Source organism: Hypomesus nipponensis, chromosome 9 (genome assembly GCF_054491055.1).
Source record: "Hypomesus nipponensis isolate SF chromosome 9, ASM5449105v1, whole genome shotgun sequence".
Taxonomy (NCBI): domain Eukaryota; kingdom Metazoa; phylum Chordata; class Actinopteri; order Osmeriformes; family Osmeridae; genus Hypomesus; species Hypomesus nipponensis.
In genome coordinates this window covers 20,849,534-20,873,618 of record NC_140369.1, presented here as the reverse complement: position 1 = coordinate 20,873,618, position 24,085 = coordinate 20,849,534, and the positions used below count along the sequence as shown (strand labels likewise).

Below are 24,085 nucleotides of genomic sequence, written 5' to 3'. Positions count from 1 at the left end.
AATAGTACCATCTGCTAACTGAAAATATTCCCCCAAAAACGTGAATAAACTTGACAATAAGTTAGGGGAAAATCACTCATTCATAAAAATGTCAGTGGTAGCGATCATTGTCAGTAACAAGGCAAAATGCGATATAGCCCTGCTGTGTGGAGAAGCTGCCCCGGTAAATTGTAGGCTACTACTACTGTACTACTGTCTTGGTAGCGATTGCGTTGGTTTAATTCGATTTAACGTTACTTCCGTTGTACGGTCTAGGCTGAAATTAATTATTTTCATGAACAGATTGACAAAGTTTAGGCTGTAGCAATGGAGTTCAGGTTAGTAGTCACTAGTCAGATAGGTTCACCTATTGAAATACTTTTGAAGTAAGGGGTAGTGCCGAACATGAGCCGCCGTTTGACATCCTACGAGCTGTTAACCGCTGTGGAGATGTTTTTTGTAGCTAACGCTACTAGCGTTCTTCTAGAGACTATGCTACAGTACAGCGTTGCAGTGAGCTACACTGGTTTAAAACCACAGGTAATGATAATTTCACCAACAAATCGTTTAGTTGTAATCTAATGTCATAATAAATCCTACAACGAAAATGTATTTGTGAGGAATGTTTATTTTAACGATTGAAAACAGATGCATCATAGACCGCAGTATGTGTTGCCCGGGCAACAGAGGCTAATGTCATGATGCGAATGCTTCAGTGAAATTGTAGACTACCGTTTCCGAAAGTAGATGTACTTCCTTAATAATATTACCTTATATTGTACATTACACATCACAATTGTGTGTCATATCACAAAGTAAAATGAGCAAATAGTTATCACCCAGGCCTCTTTGTTTGTGGCGTTTCTGCAGCTGCCTTGCTGTAAAGAAGTTAGCCTAAGCCTAGCCATCTCCCAGAAGTTAACGAGCTGCTAAACTAATGTTCTGCTAGAGATAGTCACGCGAGTTTTCGTGACGTTAGTGACGTTAGTGGCGTCAGTGACTGGGACGTTAGTGACATTAGTGGCGTCAGTGACTGTGGCTAGCAAGTTAGCCACCGTTAGCTTCACTTTTCGTCACAAAAACGTAATTTCTACTAAACCGTGCAACGGAACGTAAATCCGGATACAAGCAACTCAATCGCTACCAAGACGAAACTTTTGAATCCTAGGTTGCCTATGTAGTCCAAATATTGACAAAGTTTTAGGGGTGGGAAAAGAAATAATAATAATAACTAGAAAAGGCTGTTCCTGCGAAACAGCAGTGAGAATGCTGAAAACCTGAATGGGGATCGCTGACCACGCTAAAAAAGCATAAAATTGTGAACATTTTCAGAAAGTTATAAGCTGAAGCTTCAAAGTAGGGATGGAGATTTGAACTGATTTCACTATTCGAATAGTATCCGAAATTATTTTCGAATATCCGGATAATCTATTTTGTTAATGTGGTTCTGTTATGTAATTAGCCTGACGTGACGCAAAGCATACAGTAAACACATGAACCACCACACATTCTGGCAATAATTGGGACTGTTAAACTATTAGATTAAATAAGGGTTGAATAAAGAAAACAAATGAAAGATCAATTTATTAACATGACGAAAAGACAATTAACTTGAAAAAACGCTGCGTCTTCAGACTTAGGCTCTTAATTTGGCGGAAAAGCGATTAGCCTATTATTATGTGAAATAAAAAGTAGGCTACATTGGACTAAATTAAACACATTGGGTAGGCTATCCACCATAAAAACGAAAGACACAGAGAAATATTGCATATTAACTTGGATATTAACTTGGAACCTGAATCCTATAGGATACGGTGCGCCACCACACAATGCAAACATAAACAGCCGATTACGCTAGCTCTACATGGCTACTGGTAAGAAAATAAATAAGCCACAACTGCATTAGCCATACGCATTTTTATTCAGGAGAATTAGCATGTAAACATGCTCAGAGGAGAGGCGAGTACGGAGTCGATTTACGAGCAGGCCGGCGTAGGAAAGACTGCAGGACCTGAGGTTGCTGCGAGGTACTGCTTAGCCAGGACACTATGCTTCTTGTAGCGCCAAATGAAATGAAAGGAGACTCGCAGCAGAACACAGGCGTAGCCTACCTTTTTTGATGGTTTTCATCATTTTCTAACGTCACAACTATTAGAATTCACAACGCGACGGTTTTTCAATAAAACATTTTTTTAAATCAAACTATGCTCATAAGTATTCGAAAAAAAGTATTCGAATACTAACTAACTTTAGGATATCCGGATATTCGATTAACCACGCCCATCCCTACTTCAAAGCGACCGAAAGGTATTTTTAAATAGGGGCTGGAGCTGGACGAAGGCATAAAACGACAGAAAAGAGAAGAAAAACGCTAAACAAAGTGAAAAAAATCAGAAAGAAGAGAAACAATGCATAAAAATGTGAACATTTAGCAAAAAAATATTTGCTGGAGTTTCAAAAGGCCTGAAATGTATGTTAGAAAGGACCTGCAACAAGATGAAGGCAGAAAAGTACAGAAAAGATAAGAAAAATGCAAAAGTACTGGCAGTTAGAAGGTACCGCTGTGAAAGGTATTTTTGAAAGGACCTGGTGCAAGATGAAGGCAGAAAACAGAAGAAAAGAAGAAGAAAAATGCAAAGCAAAAAGGGGAAAAATTCTGAAAGATGAGTTGCAGGAAAATTTGAAAATTGAGCAGAAAACCAGTTGCTGAAGTCTGGGTTGAACGAATTTGAAGGTAAAAGGACAACACTGGAATGATTTGAACTTACTGGAAAAACGTAGCAACCGCTGATCATTGGCAACAGACTGGCAACATTTCTAACCTAGAATCTCAAAACGGAGGAGAAACTAATCATGCGTTCCTGCACACCCAGTCCTGTTCAGACACTTTAAAATTATGTCAAAATAATAATTCATAGTGCAGGGTTGCTGATGTTGTTGTCCCTGGTGAGTTTTTTATAGTAAATAACAAGATCATGCTACATCTAACCAGCGGATCATTTCTTGCAAATGTGTCAAAGTGGTATGTATTAACACCGTAGGCTTGAATAATAACCGAAGGCGTTAAGCTAGAGAGAGAGATGATGCAATGGAAGATTTCCTACATAAGTAGGCTATATCTACTACTTCAAATTAAAAACGGAGAAGATATTGAGAGTAAAGACAAGTTACTGTAATGTTCGCCTCAATGCTGCAGTGTTAGATTAAGGAGGCGAGGAATGGTTTGCGACTTCCTTGCATTTATTTAGGCAAAACAGATTAATTCTTATCACTCTTGGCCGTGACCACGCCGTGTATGCTTCTAGTTGTTTCACAAAACCCCAACTCTCTCGCTCTCACCAACTCCCGGTTGTTCCCCCTCTCGCGGGACAATCCCTCCCAATAGGTCTCAACAGCAGATCCACATCAACCTTGCTGATAACATTAGTGCATAACATAAAACCATGTAAACATTCGTCTAACCGATTGACAATAACAGGAACACAATAACTCAGCTCGTTACATTACTTTACATCTGTGTTCACTATCGTCAATTAAAAGTAAAAACTTTCCAGTTACGAAGCGTTTGTTCGTAGGATTACAGTAACGCCAGCTGCAGCAAACACTTAGGCCTACCCCAGCCCTGGTTTGGCTGTCCGTGACGGTCAGCTATGACTGTCGAGCCTCAATTTAAAATAAAAACGATCTAGCTAGATTATGTACACTTTAAGCTCAATGCACATACCTTGTTTGGCCAATTTGGTCGATTGTGGAAAAAAAGTCGAACCGTTATTAGCCTAGTTATGGAGAGGCATCACGCTAGCTCGATTATGAGAAATGTAGCTAGAATCCACACCTCAAACAAGTTAACCTAGACGCAAAACTGTACGTCTAATCCAAAAAATAAGGATATTTTCCGAGACCCAAGACTCTGCCGAAACCAGAGATATTCTTTATATGTCTGTACAGTCAGAAATAGACTCTACCTGCAGTCTTGAAAACGTGTTCCTTTTGGTTTCCTGGTGTGTGTTTGTTTGGTTGCCACGGCAATGGAGCAGCTGTCTTCGCTAACGAGCTGGGCAGAGAATCACGAATTTAGCTGGATTCCACACCTCAAACAAGTTAACTTAGACGCAAAACTATACGTCCAATCCAAATAAATGAGGATATTTTCCGAGACCCAAGACTCTCCCGAAACCAGACATGTCCTTCATATGTCTATGCGGTCAGAAATAAGACTCTACTGGCAGTTTAAAAACACGTCTATTTTCGAAATTCTCTGACGAATTTTACCCACCTCTCCATTGAAGTTAATGAGAGAATTTGAAAGGCTGCTCTCGCTTCAAGGCTGAAAGCTGAAAATCTGTAAATGTGAGCTCTTAAGTAGTTACATTGGCTGAAAGAGGACAAGTTTTCCTACATTTTAAGGTATAACTTGTTTCTGTAAGATAAACTATATGAACGTCAGAGGAATTTGTTTGTCAATTTAGTTGAATATCAGAAAAAGAGCAGCCAGCAGAGTGTGCCACTCAGCTGGCTGCTCAAACATAAAAATCAAGAAGGAGCTAAATGTTTAATTTGCACAAAAAACCTTAATTCTTTAAAAAGTATAAAAATGAGAAATACCAGAAGTCATAGCCATCATCTCCTGAAGGAGCTGGACGTTTTGATACAAAAATTGTAGGAATCAGTGAAAGTATGCAGGACTAGTTAAAGGCCAAACAACGGTGGAAGAACTGAGAAGTTGAAAAGCAATAGTGAGAATGCTGAACAGCATTCTCACAATAAATATATATGTGAGATAACAATGGTTTGTGCTAGCTGAAGGCAAGCACACCCCAATAATCAAGAATAGGCAAGGCAGAGAGCTTCTCTTTTTCAAGTAAGACACAGACCTGCTAGGATTTACTTGACACCCCATAGTTGAAAGAAATACATGTTCATCCCATAATACTTCCAAGTATTTTATTAGCCTTTAGCTCTTATGGGTGGATAGATGGATCTTTGATGTATTTCTTTCTATGAGGTGTCAAGTAAATCTGTTGGAAAGGAATTTGTTGTGCAAACTGAACCGAAATTAAATGCACAACAGACTTTTCTTATCTATTCCTAAGGATAAAGAAACAATTGGCTTAGCAATCCCATACACATCCCTCAGCAGTGGAATGCAGAGATTTTAGCGACGACAGATGTGGCCTTGCTAGAAGCTGGGCCTGAGCTACTGTGGTCCACACACGCTAATCATATTGGGCACATTAAGAATGCTACCCCAGTTGTTATTATCATTGATTGTAGTACGACTCTTGAGAACCGTACTTCAGTATGCTGGTAATAGAGAAGTAGGTAAAGGTATTGTCCCAGTTATTGATGCTTTGTTGAAACAAGGAGTCATAGGTAGACTTAAGGTCAATTTGATCCTTTAAGGCTAATGAAATACTTGGAAGTATTATGTGTTTATTAACTACTTACTAAACTCGACCGTTCGGTCATGCCGGGAAATATCAAACTGAGGCTGGAACGTACCTGACCGAACTGGAACCGAGGCTGGAACCGCATGACCGAACGGTTGAGGTTAGTAAGTAGTTTATTATATGGCATTTTTAGCTTCTTTTCATTTTGTAAACGAAAATAAATGGTACCTCTAGGCTAATTGTAGCTAGCTCTCAAGTCTTGTCACAGTGTTTCATGTGTTGCCTAGCAACTCATTAGAAAGCGGACAACATGGTTCTGCTAAAATGGCTTTAATTTCAACACAAAATAACGACACAAGTTATGGAGGATTATAGGGGCCAAAACTAAATAAATAAATATTATAACACAAAGCTTAAATAAATGAATATATAATGTAATGCCTAATTGACAGACAAAATATATAAATTGCTAATTAAATGAGACACTAAATATATAAATGTTACATGTATTTGTGTGTATACATATTTACGTTTTAATGTGTTCACATTTATTTATTTATACTTACATTTATTTATTTATACTTACATTTATCCACGGTGTAACTTTCTGCAGCAAAATAAATCCGTCGTCCCCCGTCACCAAGTCAGGGGGCGGGTTAAAGCCTCTGATTGGTGAATGAACAGTATTACACACCAGGCAGACTCCACCAATCGATCAAGCTCTCTTCAATCTAGAGGAATCTATCGCCTCACTCTGCTGGTAGGGGTGTGCAACACTGCAAGATGTGGTATAGATCCGATACCAAGGAGTAAATACAGGACCAGTATTGCCAATACCGATACTTTTGGCTTAGAAAAGCAGTTTATCTACTTTCGTAAAGATTTACACTTTCGTGTCGGGGAAAGCAATGCCTCATAATTGATTAAGTGAATGCATCATCAATATGAATATTTGAATGAACATTTAAAATGTTTCCTTTAATTAATTGTTCATGATTGTGATCATAATAAAACACAGGACAACGATTTTTCTCAAAAATACTGTTAATGTGTGCCGCTGAGTCGTGTTACTGCACGTACACGGCAACAACTCAGCCTAGCAGGGGAGGGGCAAAGTGAGTTTGAGCGAAGTTAGACGGTGTTTGCACAACCACTAGCCTATGATGTAATGGGAGTTGTGTACTCAGTGTGAAATGAAACTTAAGTATCGATCTTATCACGCTATCAATCAGGCTATTGATACCAACGTTGGTATCGATAGTTGCCGGGTTTCCCAACCCGGCCACTGTTGGTCTTGAGATCGATTTGCCGATCGATTTGCCCACTCTCAATATGATGTAAAAAAAGAAGTGAATTGGCAGGTGCCTCCATCTCTTCAGCTACCGCCCACATTTCAACCACTGTAGCATTCAATATTTCATTCATTGAATACGCACAAGGTGCTGCCATCTTGGAATAGTCAAAAGCAGTCAATTCAAGTTGAACCACCAATCAGAGGCTTGAACCCGCCCCCTGACTTATTGACGTGGGAAGACGGATTTATTTTGCTGCAGCAAGTTACACCGTGGATAAATGTTAGTATAAATAAATAAATGTAAGTATAAATAAATAAATGTAAGTATAAATAAATAAATGTGAACACATTAAAATGTAAATATATGTATACACACAAATACATGTAACATTTATATATTTAGTGTCTCATTTAATTAGCAAATTATATATTTTGTCTGTCAATTAGGCATTACATTATATAATTAGTCATTTATTTAAGCTTTGTGTTATAATATTTACTTAGTTTTGGCCCCTATAATCCTCCATAACAAGTAAGTAAGTAAGTAATACTTTATTTATATAGCACATTTCATACAGGAATTGCAGCTCAAGGTGCTTTACATAAAATCAACAAAAACAATAATACAAGTGATAAAAGTAATAGATCTAAAACATATAACAAACCAGACTAGCCGCACTCTATCTGCGGTCTCTCGAATCCGTCTTGGATCCGAGCTGCCTCGTGCAGTTTCCAAACATATAACAACCCAGACAAGCCGCACTCTATCTGTGGTCTCTCAAATCCGTCTTGGATTCAAAGTCTAGTCTTCATCCTCACTTTCGATGACAAATCTTTTCAGCATCATCTGGATAGTAAAACTCAGCAGCTGACTCGTCGATATCGCTCATTTTGAAGCTGACGTCAGAGGGCATTACGGATCCGTATTGACCGGCGAGGAGGGCAATACGCGGCTGGCATGACTCCCCATTAGCCAATCAAAACGCTTGTACCGTCGTTGCCATATAATAAAAGCAGCAAATGCCTTTGTTATACATCCTGTTGTGCCTAACCCTGTTACGATACTTAGCAAGTAACCCTGTTACTTTCTTGCACTGTGAATGACTATTGTTTGCTTTCTTCTCTGTTCCCATTGCAGAAGAGTGCCAGTATCTGTTTGCATTCACATTTCGCCAGGTCCACTATACATTTCAGTTCTACCACAGGGGTACACCGAATCACCTACATTGTTTAGTCAAGCATTACGAGAGGACCTCCAGGAGGTCACCTTAGCAGCGGGCTCTACTCTGGTACAGTATATTGATGACCTTTTTGATATGTTCTAAGAATCTTGCCTCCTGCCAACAGGACACTATTGCTGTGCTACAGGCACTGGCTGAGAAGGGCCACAAGGCCTCAAAGGCAAAACTGCAGTTATGGTCTGAGGAGGTCAAGTATCTGGGCCATACACTCAAAGGTACAGAGTGGTATTGACACCTGATAGAGTGGAGGCCATCCGATGGATACTGAAGCACGTTTTCAGCTGCCTTTCTCCCTATGTATGGTGTTATCACTGCGTTCAGAGATGTTAGGAGCTTAGCAGTAGGGTTGGAGTCCATTGGTAATGAGACAGCCTTAACTGCGGTTGCTTCTGAGATGAAGGCCATAAGGTAGTGCTACACTGCCCTACAAAAGCAAAAGACCGTAACTCGCCCAAGTGTAGAACGGAGAAAAACGACAAACGTTTTTGCACTTTCAAAATAGTTGTCCTGCCAAATGTATTTTAGGTAGGACACTGGAAATCTATCAGTTTGATGTTTTAGTGATTACAAATTATGTAAATTAGATTTCTTTTTTTATGTCGATCTTAAACTGCACTTTTGACCCCTATTTTGAAGTTACGGTAGTATACTATAGTCTATAGTAAGTGGCCATGCCGAGGCAAAATACAGTGACTTCCGTTTCTTCACTCACTTAGTTGCTTATCACGATATAAACTCTGTATATTATAAGCCATATACACGTGGTTACCTGTCACAAGACTCACAAGACATGAGTGTTTTTGATTTAACTGCCAGGGAAGGATACTTATAAACAACTCATGTTTGGAATGTTTTGTGTTGAACGCCAGCGAGTAGGCTACGCTAATGCTAGATGTGTTTGTTGTTGCTAGGTTACGTATTAGTTAAAGTGAAACCGTAACTCCATTTGAACGTTTTTGAGTGCCGCAAAACAAAGGCAAAGAACCGTAACTGATGTTACGGCATTCTGCATTGGCTTTCTAAAGTCAAAGGAGGCTTTTGGAAGTTATGGTGAAGACAACAACCTATTTTCTCTGAAAAACAGATGAGTTAATTTAAGATATTTGGCCACATGGTAAAGCAGACCTTAACTGTTCCGAAAATGAAAAAATATAATTTTCAACAAAATTGAGTTACGGTCTTTTGCCTTTGCACGGCAGTACAGAACCGTATGGCACTGGATTTTCTGTTGTCAGGTCAAGGAGGTACCTGTGCTGTGATAGGTCATGACTGTACTATTGTAAATAGATAAAGGTAGATTGTATTTTTATCCCAGATGAATCTGCTAATATCACAAATATGGCTGCTCACATTAAAGAGATAATTTCCGCTTTGGGGGAACCTGAAACTTGGAATTGTGCTGACTGACGTCCTCTTTTAGGGGTTTCATTTTCAACTATCATTCAAATGGCAATCACTGGGTTGGGCATGTTAATTGTTGATTGTGGTTTGTGCTTTGAAGACGTGTACTGCCTGCTGTGTAGAGGAGAGATTATTGTAGCCCAAATCAAGCCACAGACAAAAGCAAGCAATGATTGACATGTCTGATATGCAATCTCAAGTACTAAGTGACTACTTTCCCAATGTAATAAAGATGGCCATTTGCCTCCTTCTATTTTCCAACTGATATACAATGCTGTATGCAATCTGAATAGATCTGTCCTTAACCAAAGATCAATCAACAATAATTGTTAGTATAAAAGTAATAAAGTAATAATTATTACTTTATTACTTTTATACTATTTGAAATGCTCAGAATTTAATGAACAGTGTTTGATCCCTGCTGTGTTGAGCTCATGAGAGCATGACCCTTGGTTATGTCCAGGAGAGAAATATGCCAATGTTTTGTATCATTGATGAACTGTCATTTTGCTGTTTGCTTATGAAGTGAATAGCTATAAGATAGTTATTTTGTATGGTCCGACTAGGAGGTGCCTGTGTTACTGGGATTAATCAGAGGTCACAATATCACCAAAGTGTATAATGCCATGCAACTTTGAACAAGGAAAATAAGGTAATTTCTAGGAGCCCTATCTAGAGAACTAAACAAAAGCTATTCACTTCATTGACTTTGTACCTTTTCAATTGTGATCGGGTACTACCTAATACTTCTTAAAATCCTATACTATGTATGCTGTGCTGAGAAGTAACAGATAAAGTATTGTTTGAATGGTAAGGTTTTGAAATGTTATGAAACTTGTGAAATGCAAGGCATTACACCTGGCCCCAGATAAACAATTGATAAATGTTTGTTGTGTTGACGTTAAATGTCAAAAGAGGGGACTGTGGAAGAAATTGGGATTTCCTGTGTCTTGTGTGCTTACATTATTCACTAATCAATAGAACTAGTCATTGGATACTATTTAGGATGTTCTCATGTAAACTTGCTATTAATAAGAATAGATTGTGTATGTGTCAGACTGTTGTAACGTCATGTTTCTTCTCATTCTTGTGCCCTATAAAAGATGGTCCTCCGGCCTTCGGAGCTGAGAGAGACATGATTGAGACCTAAGCCTGGTGTTGTGTTGTCATTTATTGTCAGAGGTCTGGTTTTCTCTCCCAATCTGCAGATTGATAATACTTATTAAAATCCAGAATTCAACTGAATTTAGTCACCCCATTTATGAAGAGACAGACAAAACATTTTCTTCATCACCTGGGAAAGGTTTTGTAAGATTGCAGAAAGAAATATAAAAGGTTATAAAAGGTTGGAAAACATTTTTTGCCGTGGAAACAATAAACAATAACACGAGCCAGCTGTTGCTGCTGCAAATGACCAATGGAAAAAATGTGATATTCTATAATGACCACAAGATGACGCTAAACTGCCAAACCTATTTTCTATGCTTGCTAGGGGCAGAACAGTGATCATGTTCGTAATGTTAGCAATACGTAACGCTAGCCGCAATGCTAATTTCCGCTTTGTTAAACACTATTGACTTATGCTAAAACCAAAGTTCAATGTAAGTTAGCCTATTAATATAAATAGCCAACAGTATCCTCCGACCAGCGGTGGCGCTAATACCTCGGATACACATGAAAAAAGGGGCCTGAGGAGAGAGTTCCGGTTTAGAGGGGCCTGAGGAGGGAGCACTGCATTTGGACCCTTCTCGAAAGATCAGGCAATACCTCCGATCCTGGAGATCAGCTAAACGTGTGCTCAAAAAGATAGACACAGAGCATCTGATTGATGACAGCCACATGGACAACCACGTTGATGAATGATGAGGAATCCGACCAAGAAAACAACATAGAAAGTACATCACTTGCATCAGATCTGGCAACCTGGGCCACTGACTGTCAGGTGAAGAACAATGCCGTTGATCAGTTGTTGAAGATTCTTCAGAATCATGGCCACTCGGATCTCCCATCCTCCGCTTGTACCCTGCTAAAAACACCAAGGCAGGTAAATACAACACATACTGCGAACAGACGAAGCATTCAGACATCAAACCCAAGAAAAGCACCATCGTGGCAACACTCCCCTGCTCAACTTGCCTATCGACATGGTAAAAGCCTTCCCCATTGACTACATGCATCAGGCATGGTTGGGTGTCATGAAAAAGCTTCTCCTTATCTGGAGCAGAGGAGAGAAAGGTTGTAGAATGTCTGTGACACAAATACAGGAGGTGAGCAGCAGGCTTCTTCACCTTAAACCTAAAATTCACTTCATCTTCTCCCGCAAACCACAAGGTCTTGAAGAGATGGAAAGGTGGAAAGCCACAAAATTCCGGCAGTTTATGCTGTACACCGGTAAGGTGGTGTTGAGGGGAATCCTGAGGGATGACCTGTACATCCACTTCTTGTCCTTCAGTGTGGCGATGTGCATTTTAGTGGCCTCTACGACTCTCAAGCAGTATTCACAATACGCTCAACAACTACTGCAGTACTTTGTTGTGAGAGGACGGGAGCTTTATGGCAAGACATTTCTTGTGTACAATACGCACACGATGCTCCACATAACTGCAGATGCCATTTTGTGTGATGGGTTGGACATCTGCAGTGCCTTTAAATTTGAAAGTTTCTTGCACACCATGAAGAGGAAAGTGAGGAATGGAAGATGCCCCCTTTCCCAGGTGGTGAAGAAGATCGAGGAGAGAAAAGAAGAACCCCTGCAAATGCAAAAACAGAAAATTACAAATAGCCCAAAGGACAGAGCGTTCGTGCTGGATAGTGAGGAAGGCTGCGATGTCATTGATGAGACAGAAAAAAATGGGTGCCACCTGTGCCGTGTAGATAGTAATCTGTAACCACTGTTTTTGGAGCCTTGTAACTCATCCATCATTGGAGTGTTTCAATACAAGAACACAACCACAACGAGATGGATTCCCTGCGAAACAATAAAGAATATCGCCATGAAGACACAAATGGAGGATAAAATGATCATGAAAATCTTACACAAACTATGAGTATGTATAAATGTTGTGAAAGTATACTCGCATAGTATATTATTTACTATGTAAAGGGTAATGTTTTAAGTAACTGTTTGTCTTACTATTTTCAACAGAATGTACTACATTGTAGAATTCCTTGAGGAAAACCTGGTGGGAATAGTGGCCCAGTGTTGGACCTATGAAGAAAATGAGGTAAATGTCATATTCTAACAACCCTTGTTAACTATTTATACCGTGGCGTTGTTGAATACTCGATTCTGATTGGTTGCTAAACTTTTCAAGAGCATACATTACTTCTTGATAATTGTTGACAAGGAGATCTTGGAAAGTAAAAATGTATGTTCCTAAACAGTCTTTGCTATGCGATTAACTGTCTGTATCAAGCTAGGTAGTGAGGGGTCCCATTATCGTCCACCTAGCTCTCGACGCTCTTAGAAATGTTACCAAAATTTTGTTTTAATACAAATTAAAAACGTTATGTCACAGCATTGTACTTAAATATATAGATACACACCTATATTATAACATTCCGGTTTTTAAATCCAATCAGGATATGCCTAGAAATGTTACTTTCCTGATTTTAGCAGTTAGCCAGGGGGTCCCATTATTGCCCACCCAACCACTTTCAATGGAGAAATGTCAGTTTGATGCTGCAGACGGCAGATTCTACACATACGGTTTGAGAGCGTATTTACATACCCAAATCTCAAAGTAAGAAGCTGTCATTTGGTGTGCAGCAATATAAGATCTGTACATATCGATGAGTTACTTTCTATCGTTGCTGCATATCTTCTTTAAGAAATTAACGGAAGAAATGGTTGTGACGATAATGGGGCCCCGAACGTTGGAGATTTAGAGTGGACTATAATGGGACCCCTTACACTACCTATATATTTTTTTAATTGGGTGTGCTTTGCCTTTGGCAAGGGCACAACCATTGTTGTCTCACATATTTGTTTTTCTGTTTCTCTTTATTGTGAGAATACTATTGTTTTCCTGTTTCTCTTTATTGTGAGAATGCTGTTCAGCATTCTCACTATTGTTTTTCAACTTCTCAGTTCTTTCGCAGTTTTTTGGCCTTTAACTAGTCCTGCATACTTTCACCGATTCCGACAATTTTTGTATCAAAAGTTCAGCTCCATCAGGAGATGATGGCTATGACCTTTGGTATTTCTCACTTTTATACTTTTTAAAGAATTAAGGTTTTTGTGCAAATTATTCCCGCATTAAAAGTAATGGTTAATCCTTTCAAATCATTAAAAAGCTTCCTCCTCTTTCAAACTTAACTACTTCAGCATACTTTCAGCTAGAGACACCATTCAACTTTTAAAATGTTCACAAGACATTCAGCTATTCTAAAATTTAGCTCCTTCTTGATTTTTATGATTGACTTTTTTAATGACTTTTTCTGATATTCAACTGTCAAACAAATTCCTCTGACGTTCATATAGTTTAACTTACAGAAACAAGTTTTACCTTAAAATGTAGGAAAACTTGTCCTCTTTCAGCCAATAACTACTAAAGAGCTCAAAATTACAGATTTTCAGCCATAAGCCTTGAAGCGAGAGCAGCCTTTCAAATTATCTCACTAACTTCAATGGAGAGGTGGGCAAAATTTGTCAGAGAATTTCGAAAGTAGACGTGTTTTTAAACTGCCGGTAGAGTCGTATTTCTGACCGCACAGACATTTAAAAGACATCTCTGGTTTCGGCAGAGTCTTGGGTCGGTTGGACGTATAGTTTTGCGTCTAGGTTAACTTGTTTGAGGTGTGGATTCCAGCTAAATTTGTGAATCTCTCTGCCCAGCTTGTTAGCGATCACAGCTGCGCCATCACCGTGGCAACCAAACAGACACGCACCATGAAAGCAGAATTGGGTGACGTTTTGGAAACTGCCAAAAGAGTTGTATTTCTGACCGCACAGACACATAAAGGATATCAATGGTTTCGGCAGAGTCTTGGGTCTCGGAAAATATCCTTATTTTTTGGATTGGACGTAAAGTTTTTGCGTCTAGGTTAACTTGTTTGAGGTGTGGATTCTAGCTACATTTATCATAAACGAGCAAGCGTGATGACTCTCCATAACTAGGCTAATAACGGTTCGACTTTTTTTCCACTATCGACCAAATTGGCCAAACATGGTATGTACATTGAGCTTAAAGTGTACATAATCTAGCTAGATCGTTTTTATTTTAGCAAGTTTTAGAGAAATCTGCAAAAATCGAGGCGCGACTGTCATAGCTGACCGTCACGAAAAGCCAAACCAGGGCTGGGGTACAGTAACGCTAAGTGTTTGCTGCAGCTGGAGTTAATCCTACGAACAAACGCTTCGTAATTGGAAAGTTTTTACTTTTAATTGACGATATTGAACACAGATGTAAGGTAACGTATCTTTACTCTAAATATCTTTTCCGTTTTCAATTTCAAGTAGTAGATATACTTATGTAGGAAATCTTCCATTGCATCCTCCCCCTCTAGCTTCACGGCCGGTTATTATTCAAGCCTACGGTGTTAATACATACCACTTTGACACACTTGCAAGAAATGATCCGCTGGTTAGATGTAGCATGATCTTGTTATTTACTACAAAAAAAACTCAAGAGGGACAACGACAACATCGCCAACCCTGCACTATGAATTATTATGTTGATGTCATCTTAAATTAAGTGTCTGAACAGGACTGGGTGTGCAGGCACGCACGATTAGTTTCTCTTCTGTCTTGAACCTGAAACATAGATTCTAGGTTAGAAATGTTGCCAGTCTGTTGCCAATGACCAACGGTTGCTATCTTTTTCCAGAAAGTCCAAGTCATTCCAATGTTGTCCTTTTACCTTCAAATTCGTTCAACCCAGACTTCAGCAACTGGTTTTCTGCAAAATTTTCACATTTTCCTGCAGCTCATCTTTCTGAAATGTTCCCCATTTTGTTTAGCATTTTTCTTCTTCTTTTCTTCTGTTTTCTGCTTTCATCTTGCTCCAGGTCCTTTCAAAAATACCTTTCACAGCAGTATCTTCCAACTGTCAATACTTTTGCATTTTTTTTCTCTTTTCTGTAGTTTTCTGCCTTCATCTTGCTGCAGGTCCTTTCTAACATACATTTCAGGCCTTTTGAAACTCCAGCAAATAATCTTCTGCTAAATTTTCAAATTGTTATGCATTGTTCCTCTTCTTTCTGATTTTTTTTTTCACTTTTTCTTCTCTTTTCTGTAGTTTTATGTTTTTCATCCAGCTCCAGCCCCTATTTAAAATACCTTTCGGGCGCTTTGAAGCTTCAGCTTATAACTTTCGAAAAAAATGTTCACAATTTTCAGCTTTTTTAGCATGGTCAGCTATCCCCATTCAGGTTTTCAGCATTCTCACTGCTGTTTCGCAGGAACAGCCCTTTCTAGTTATTGTGAGAATGCTGTTAAGCATTATTTACACAATTTTTTTCCTGTTTCTCTTTCTTCTTATTATTATTATTCCATATTCTTAGTTCTTCCGCCGTTTTTTGGCCTTTAACTAGTCCTGCATACTTTCAACGATTCCTACAATTTTGGTATCAAAATGTTCAGCTCCTTCAGGAGATGATGGCTATGACTTTTGGTATTTCTCACTTTTTAAATTCTTTTAATAATAAGGTTTTTGTGCAAATTATTGTCCCTTTAAAAGTAATGGTTATTCCTTTCAAATCAATACAAAAGCTTCCTCCTCTTTCAAACTTAACTACTTCAGCATACTTTCAGCTAGAGAAACCATTCAACCTTTAAAATGTTCACAAGACATTCAGCTTATAACTTTCTACAAAATGTTCACTATTTTCAGCTTTTTTAGCATGGTCAGCTATCCACATTCAGGTTTTCAGCATTCTCACTGCTGTTTCGCAGGAACAGCCTTTTTATTGTTTCTCTTCACACCCCTAAAACACAGTCAATATTTGAACCACATAGACAATCTAGGTGTCAAAAGGTTCGTCTTGGTAGCGATTGAGTTGCTTGTATTGAGATTTACGTTCCGTTGCACACTTAAAGTAGACATTAAGTTTTTGTGGCGAAAAGTAAAGCTAACGGTGGCTAACTTGCTAGCCACAGTCACTGACGCCACTAACGTCACGAAAACCCACGTGACTATCTCTAGCAGAACATTAGTCTAGCAGCTCGTTAACTTCTGGGAGATAGCTAGGCTAACTGCTTCACTGCAAGGTAGCTGCAGAAACGCCACAAGCAAAGAGGCCTGGGCTGCGTTTCCCAAAAGCATCGTAAGCCTAAGTTGATCGTAGAGTCCATCGTACGATGGATCTTAGTTGTACAGGCCGTTTCCCAAAACCATCGTAGCTAAAGAGGCACTTGAAAATTGTTGTAGATTAACGAGAGCTCAAGACCAGTCGTAGATCGCTAAGTGCATCATAGCACAGAGACTCAGTGGAGACACACGTAGGCCGACCATGAAAACTACATTAAACTCATGCTGAAAGTTACTTCCGATGGAAAATAAGATTATTTTGGTTCTCTTTTTACAACAGTTATGATGGAACTGGGATATTTGTTAAGCCATACAAGTTTAAGTGCCGAAAACATATCTGAATCCGGTTTATTGTCAAGTAAATTTAGGTTACACAAAATAATTTGATTTGTTGGGTTCGGTGCATTCAATGAAGGTATTAAAAAAACTATGTCAGTCTTATTCAAAATACTATAAAATTGAAATATGGCTGTTGTAATGTGGAATAGGAACTAGAAATGCAATAACTTAACGCTTTTACCAGTACAATAACCCAACAACAATTGAACATTGAAAATGTTTATTAGAATTATAGGGCTGGTAGCACGCCAAGCCCGGTGTATGAAGAGACTGGTGGCAAAGCCGAGTCTGATGTTGGGAGATGGTTGCGCCCAGGTAATGGAAAGACTCCACAGGGTTGACTGGGAAGTCACACAGGGTGAAGGGGCCAGGAGTGAGTGAAAACTACTACAAATACAAAAATCATATAAGCCATTGAAGGTAGTATAAGTCCTGCACCGCAACCTCTGGTTGTGGGGGATTGGATGTGGTCAGGGATGAGGCAAAGTAATGCATTTGTGACAGCCTGCACAGATCTTGAAACTGAGGCCTTGAGAGCCCATGTCCATCTCCAATAACCTCCAGAAAACTGCCAGTGGCATAGAATCTTAACAGTGCGTTCACACTGCAGACTTTTTTACCGCTCAGCACCGCCGGCCTTCCCACAGTGCACCACGCTCGGGGTTGTGTCAGACAGATTCATTCAGAGCTGTAGTTCTCTTAAATCACTGTTGTAGTTCGTATAATGTCATGGCAAATGTGCAGACAAAATACAACTTTTACACACATTAAGCAAAAATCCGATACACATTCTAGATCTGACATGATCTTATCTTCAGCACACAATAGGTTATCTTTTTCCACACTTTTTTTAGGCAGAGTGAAAGATTAAATGCCACCCGCACTCTATGTTCCGGCTTGAAAAAAAGATGCATCAGACATAAACGTTGACATGTGTAACCTTTTATTATATTACTCGAAATCTCTGCAAATCAATCGCTAGATTATGACTTGCCACTACACATTCACTGTATGGATAGCGAGTTGCTGCCAGCCAGCATTTCATGGTTGAATGTCAATCATGTGCCGGGTGAGCTAGCTAGACTATGCTGCTAGCACAGAAGAAAGTTACGTAATGTGAAGAAACTGAATTAAAGTACAAAATACAACACACCAACCTCAGCAACCCTGCGCCAGGCATCATATTTTTTTGTTTACGTTTCTGTAATCAAACATAGATGTATCATACAATACTGGGTATGAAGACACACATACGATGAGTTGCTCTTCCATCTTGAAATTGTCAAACCTAAAAATGTTTACCATGACCAACAGTTGCTATGTTACAAGAAACAAGAAACCAACCCGATTGGCCATCGCTGGCGTTTTCAAGCTCCTCGTTTACATAAATGTGAGAAACAGGCAACACTGAATATATGATACAATACACAATTCAGCCTTTACTTAATTTAAATAAACATTGTATGCTTAGGCTATAAGGTAACCTAAATGTGACACTACCTTTTTGATTGGGCAGAAGATTAGGCTAAAAAATGGAGGGCCTTGTGAACTTAATTTCTTCAAACAAGAGCTTCCTCACCTCAATTTGGAGACAAGCCCACTTAATTTCCAAGACCTCCTATTGGTATTTAGACTGTAGCCGAGTGCACTGTAGTAGCTAACAAAAACATCTCCACAGCTGTTTACAGTACTAGTAGGAAGTCAAACGGCGGTACATGTTCGGCACTATACCCTTACTTAAATCAAAAGTCTTTCAGTAGTTGAAACTATCTGACTAGTGACTACTAACCTGAACTCCATTGCCACAGCCTAAACTTTGTCAATCTGTTCATGAAAATAATTCATTTCAGCTTAGACTGTACAACAGAAGTAATGTTAAATCGAATTCAACCAACGCAATCGCTACCAAGACGAACACGGTCTCGTAGTAGTACCGGGGCAGCTTTTCCACACAGGGCTTATCGCGTTCTGCCTTGTTACTTACAATGATCGCCACCACTGACATTTTTATGAATGAGGGATTTTCCCCTAAATTAATGTCAAGCTTATTTTCATATTTTCAGTTAGCAGACTATTTGAATCGCGATTCCATCTGCTACTGCTGGTAACGTTGTTGTTAAAATGGGCTTCAAAGGGGGTTCTTTATTAAGCTTCAAAGGGGGTTCTTTATTAATGAATGAATGCAATATGAGTAGGCTAAATGCCTGAAAGTATCACGAGAAGGGAAAAACTTGACTATGACGTTTAAGTCATAGAGATTAGGTCAATTTTTACACCGGTCTGCCAAATATTTTCGTTTTGATTCAACTAGAGGTGGCTGATCATGCAGGGGAAATGAGAAGACAACTATTTCATTCTACTCTTCACTCTTAGTATTTTGAGAAAAAAATATGCTTTTAAATGTATGTAATCTTTATAAATAATAAGTAGGCTATGTATTTTTATATAAAATATACAGAAATATCAGTTGTAAAATTTAAATACAGACCCCTGCGTCCAACGCAAGCAAGCACACCCTACAATTTCCCCAGAAATTGTACGCCCTCTATTTATTATTTTCTGGCATAATAATAATTTTTCACTCGCTTTGCAGAAACCGAGCTGAAGAACAAGAACCAGACCAAGGTAGTACCAGCCAACAGGAATTCGCAGTACCTCAAAAGGTGAGTTAAAAAACTAATTGAAAATGTAACAGACAGGATGGCTTTCATATCAATAATATTCATACTACTTTACAACACAACTTTCGCTCTCCATAACCCCACACTTGCTGAATATGGCTCCCTGCTTTTACCCTTCCTCTTCCCCAAGATAAAGATATGACACAGTAAAGAGAACATCAAAAGTGTTTATCCATGCACAAGGACACTACTTTGAAGGGGATGGGCGTTTTTATTTTATGTGATTGTATAATTTTCTGAAATGTTATATCTATGCTTTTGGATAGGCACATGATGATTCCATTGCAGCAGTTACTTCTGGAACAGCGATTGGATCAGCAAATTTTACGGAATCTGATCATGAATCAGAATCTCTAATGGTGAGTTGAAAAACAAATAGTAAATGTAACAGACAGGATGGCTTTCATATCAATAATACTCATACTAGGCCTGCACGATAAATCGTTATAAAATCGCGATCTCTATTCACTGGCTACGAAGCTAGCCACGCAATCATTTCTAGTGCTAACTAGAAATGATTATGGATGAAACTTCCGGTGAGCTAGCGGAAGTTGGTGTTTGCTAGTAAAGCTAATGTTATGTTAGTCCCAACGAGCCGTCAACAATGTTTCTTTCTCTAAACTATAATATATTTTAAACTTGGTTGTGTTATAAAATGTAATTGCGGAGCTCTGTTACCTGTTGCGCTGTTTGCGGTTGTACAAACAACCGAACGAAACTTAATATGTGGCTTCAACGACAGTTACAACTAACGACCCACAACTAAAATGGATTGTTGTTGTGACAAACTGTACAGTTTTCATCGCCTGCCAACAGATGAGGAACAAAAAAGAATGTGGCTGAAAAACTTAGCCTTGAAGAGACCACCCAAAACACTGTATGTATGCTCATTTCCTTTTGTGAACAAACACCTGACGGAGGAAAACCCGTATCAGACTTTATGGTTGGGCTACGAAAGACCTCCACAGAAGAGACGTCGGGTCCTCAGAAGGATTGACAGCTGTGCCAGGAGAAGATCAGGTAGGCTATGATTTGAGATGTAGAGATGACACAGCATTGTAGTGGTTGTAGGCTAAATAGGCTTCATGTCATCAAAACTAAATAGTCTTAGCAGCACAATCAAACAATAATAGTGCTAATGTCTCATACCCATATATTTGTGAACTGTATTGTTACCCTCAGATGAGCCTGAGGAGATGGATCGGGATGAGGAGCCGTGCTCTACATCAAAGCCCTCCTGTGATGCCCAAACACAGTGGTCACATCTATTCAAAAAGGCCTACCATTACGTGCAGAATGAGTGCTACATCACCGCCAGAATTACCTCATCCTGTTGCTGATAGCATTTTGGAGAGCGATGCAGACTCCCTCTTGTATACAGGGATTCCACTCTGAGTTTTTTACCCTTGTATCCTGCCTACAACCATTTGCTCCGACTTCTTCATCCATGCCTGTTGTGAACCAAATCCTAATGACCTTAATGAAGCTAAGACAACATTTTGTCATGGCTGATTTAGCACGACGATTTAACCCTTGTGTTCTCCTCGGGTCATTCTGACCCATCAGTCATTGTGACCCACTGTCGTTTGCAACAACTTTACCGCATACAAAAACAAAATGAAGCATTTTCTTTTAACCGTTAGGCTGTCTCAGACCCCCCACATTGCGAAGGTGAAAAGAAAATAATTTTTATTTGCTTTAGTATTCGGTAAAATTGGGTAAACACAACAATGGTTCGTTATGAAACTTTTGGTCATGTGACCCGAAGGCAGCACAAGGGTTAAAACATCTCAAGGTCAGGTCAGCAAGACAGTTGGAATTTGGATAGACATAATATCTGAACACACCAATGATCTTGTTCTGTGGTTGCCCGTGAAACAATCAGAGCAACAGTGCCCCAAGCTATTAAAGAATGCTTTCCAAACATAACCTGTGTAATTGACTGCACAGAGACTGTCTTACAGAAAGCCAAAAATCTGAACAGTAGAAGTGAATCATACAGTAACTACTATGCCAACAACACTGTTAAATATTTAGTGGCGATTTCTCCCTCTGGAATAATCATGTTCATTTCAGATGCTTATGGTGGCAAATGCAGTGACAGGTACATAACACAGAACTCAGGGTTTCTGGAAAAACTACAGAAAACTACAGAGTTTGCTAGGCCAAAAAGAGCGTTAATCGCGATAAAAAAATGTACGCCGTTAATTTGGGTTTGCGTTAACGCCGTTAATAACGCATTAAACTGACAGCACTAGGTGCAACGTATGTTTGGAAAATGATTGTGTGTTATATATCCTCCTTTTGTGTATGTGTCTTTATCTGTTCATATGGGCCAGGAGTCTGATTTAAATAAATAAATATACTGAGGCTGCAATAAACATTGCATATATATATGTATATATATTACATTACACAAAATAACTATTTGAGTTGGAATCATTTGCTGACAGCTTGGTTCCCCCCCCTTTCAAAAATTCCATCTACACCCCTGGCTATAGCGCTTGTCCCCGTACTCGCTATGGCTTTTGGGTTGACAGTTCCTGGAATTGTGTCGGACATAGCAACAGTAACTAAGGGGGCGGGGCCTGGGGAACGGTCAATTTTTCTGAAGGTTTGTGGTTTCATTTTCTGCGATTTGCCTCCAACAGAATTCGAAATCACACACGTGTGTCTTCTTCTTTGGTTCTTTTAATGGCAGTTAGCAAACAATGCATCATTTCCCCCTACTGGACTTGAGTGTGATACAGGATACAGGATAAACCGCACAAGTTGTTCTTCCCCACACAAATCGACTGTCCCAAATACTAAATGATAGCTACGTAAGAGCCCACATGATCACATCACAGTAGGACTACGTACAGCCTTGTCCAGGGGTTCCCAATCCTGGTCCTTGGGCCTCCCTGCCCTGCATGTTTTAGATGTTTCCTTGTTCCAACACACCTGATTTAAATTAATGGTCGTTAGCAGGTTTCTGCATAACTAGATAACGACCCATAGGCCTAGTCGATATGGTTTTGTTTAAAGTTAAGATCAAATTTGAAAAGTGGGACTGTTTAGTTAGTTCATCTACAAGCTAAACGAGATGACTTGTATAATCAGAAGGCAAGAGGTGCTTATATTAGGTCGAGAGCTAAATGGTTGGAAGAGGTGAAACAAAATTCACACAATTTCTTTAATAAAGAGCTTATTCCAATAACCAGCGTGTTAATACATTGAATATTGATGGGGTTATGACAGATGACTTCAAAGTTATATCCAATTATTGTAGCAATTTTTATAAAAATGTATTTAGCTCTAAGTTTTGCCATAAAACTGCGGATAATTACCTGGACTCTTTGAATGTTAAAACTATTGAAAAGAGCCAAATGGAGATGTGCGATAAGATTATCTCTGTAGGAGATTAAGAATAATTTAAATCCGCTAAAAAACAACAAATCACCTAGTACTGATGGGCTAACATCATCATTTTACAATGTATTTGCCGATGACCTACCTCCGTTTTTATTGGAGTTCTTTACGGAAATTGCCCCCCAACTACTATGACCCCATGGGTGACTGTTTTAATACCCAAACCCAACAAAGACAAACTGCTAATTGACAATTGGCGACCAATTTGCTTGCAAAACAATTATTATAAAATTCTAGCGGTACTTTTGGCTAAAAGACGGCACATCCCCTAGATTCGAGGTGTCTAGAGGTATATGGCAGGGATGCCCTACCTCCCCCTATCTCTTCCTTTTAGTGGCTCAGTTGTTGGCTGAACCTATTAAAGCTAGTGCTGTGAAAGGTATCTCTCTACTATTACTATTGACACAGCTGGCAGACGATACCACACTATTTCTGAACAATCAGTTTCAAATTCCTGTTGCTATAAATGCAATTAAAGAATTTTCAGAGGTATCTGGTCTATATTTGAATGTTAATTGTTAATTAAGTCTGAACTTATGTATATTATGGAGTACACTTCCTCTTCTCTTTACAACATTCCAATTAAAAATTAAGTTCTGTATTTGGGTATTGTAGTTACTAATTTTTCTCTTGTCATTAAAAAATCAATGGCATTGAGAGGTAGGGTGTTGATTACTAAGGCATAGGGGTCTGTCTCGTTTGACTTATGCAGCTTTCATCTGGAAAAATAAGACACATTATATAAGAAAGACTGTTCTTATGGATTCCTATGAAAATGGTGGACTAAATTAGGGCTGCAACTAACGATTATTTTAATAATCGATTAATCTGTTGATTCTTTTTTTGATTAATCAATTAATTAGATTTTTTCTTTTTCCAAAAAACATTTATTTCCAACCCTTTGTTCAAAAACAGAACTGACAGTGCAAATTCACAGTGCAAAAAATCTTCAGAATGTGCACAAACAGGCACACAATTTAGAAAAAGTTAATAATATTAGCATGGATTTAATTCCAAGATGAGCAATTTATTGACACCATAGACCTATTAGGTAAACACGACCGAACACTATTTTTGTTGTAAACACCAGTTCCATATA

At 38.9% G+C, this 24,085-nt stretch overlaps 1 protein-coding gene and 1 long non-coding RNA gene across 8 annotated transcripts in view; one reads left to right on the top strand and one right to left on the bottom strand.

The window, feature by feature from the left end:
• Window positions 1–24,085, bottom strand: part of LOC146273450 (uncharacterized) — a 133,474-nt gene that overhangs the window by 51,156 nt on the left and 58,233 nt on the right. Inside the window, exon 1 of one of the 7 annotated variants that reach the window (XR_014766473.1) lies at window positions 5,482–5,616. The exons of 2 other annotated variants lie outside the window; for them this stretch is intronic. The gene's annotated coding sequence lies outside the window, so the exon portion shown is untranslated. Of the gene's footprint in view, window positions 1–3,703; window positions 3,719–3,814; window positions 3,830–3,944; window positions 4,058–5,481; window positions 5,617–24,085 lie in introns of those variants that run through there. 4 more of the 7 variants (XR_014766483.1, XR_014766478.1, XR_014766482.1 and 1 more) reach the window with 4 other exon arrangements.
• On the top strand, window positions 12,070–21,956 carry LOC146273452 (uncharacterized). Its single transcript, XR_014766500.1, has 5 exons — window positions 12,070–12,529; window positions 19,488–19,557; window positions 19,842–19,934; window positions 20,372–20,595; window positions 20,758–21,956. It is a non-coding gene; the product is annotated as an uncharacterized LOC146273452 (long non-coding RNA).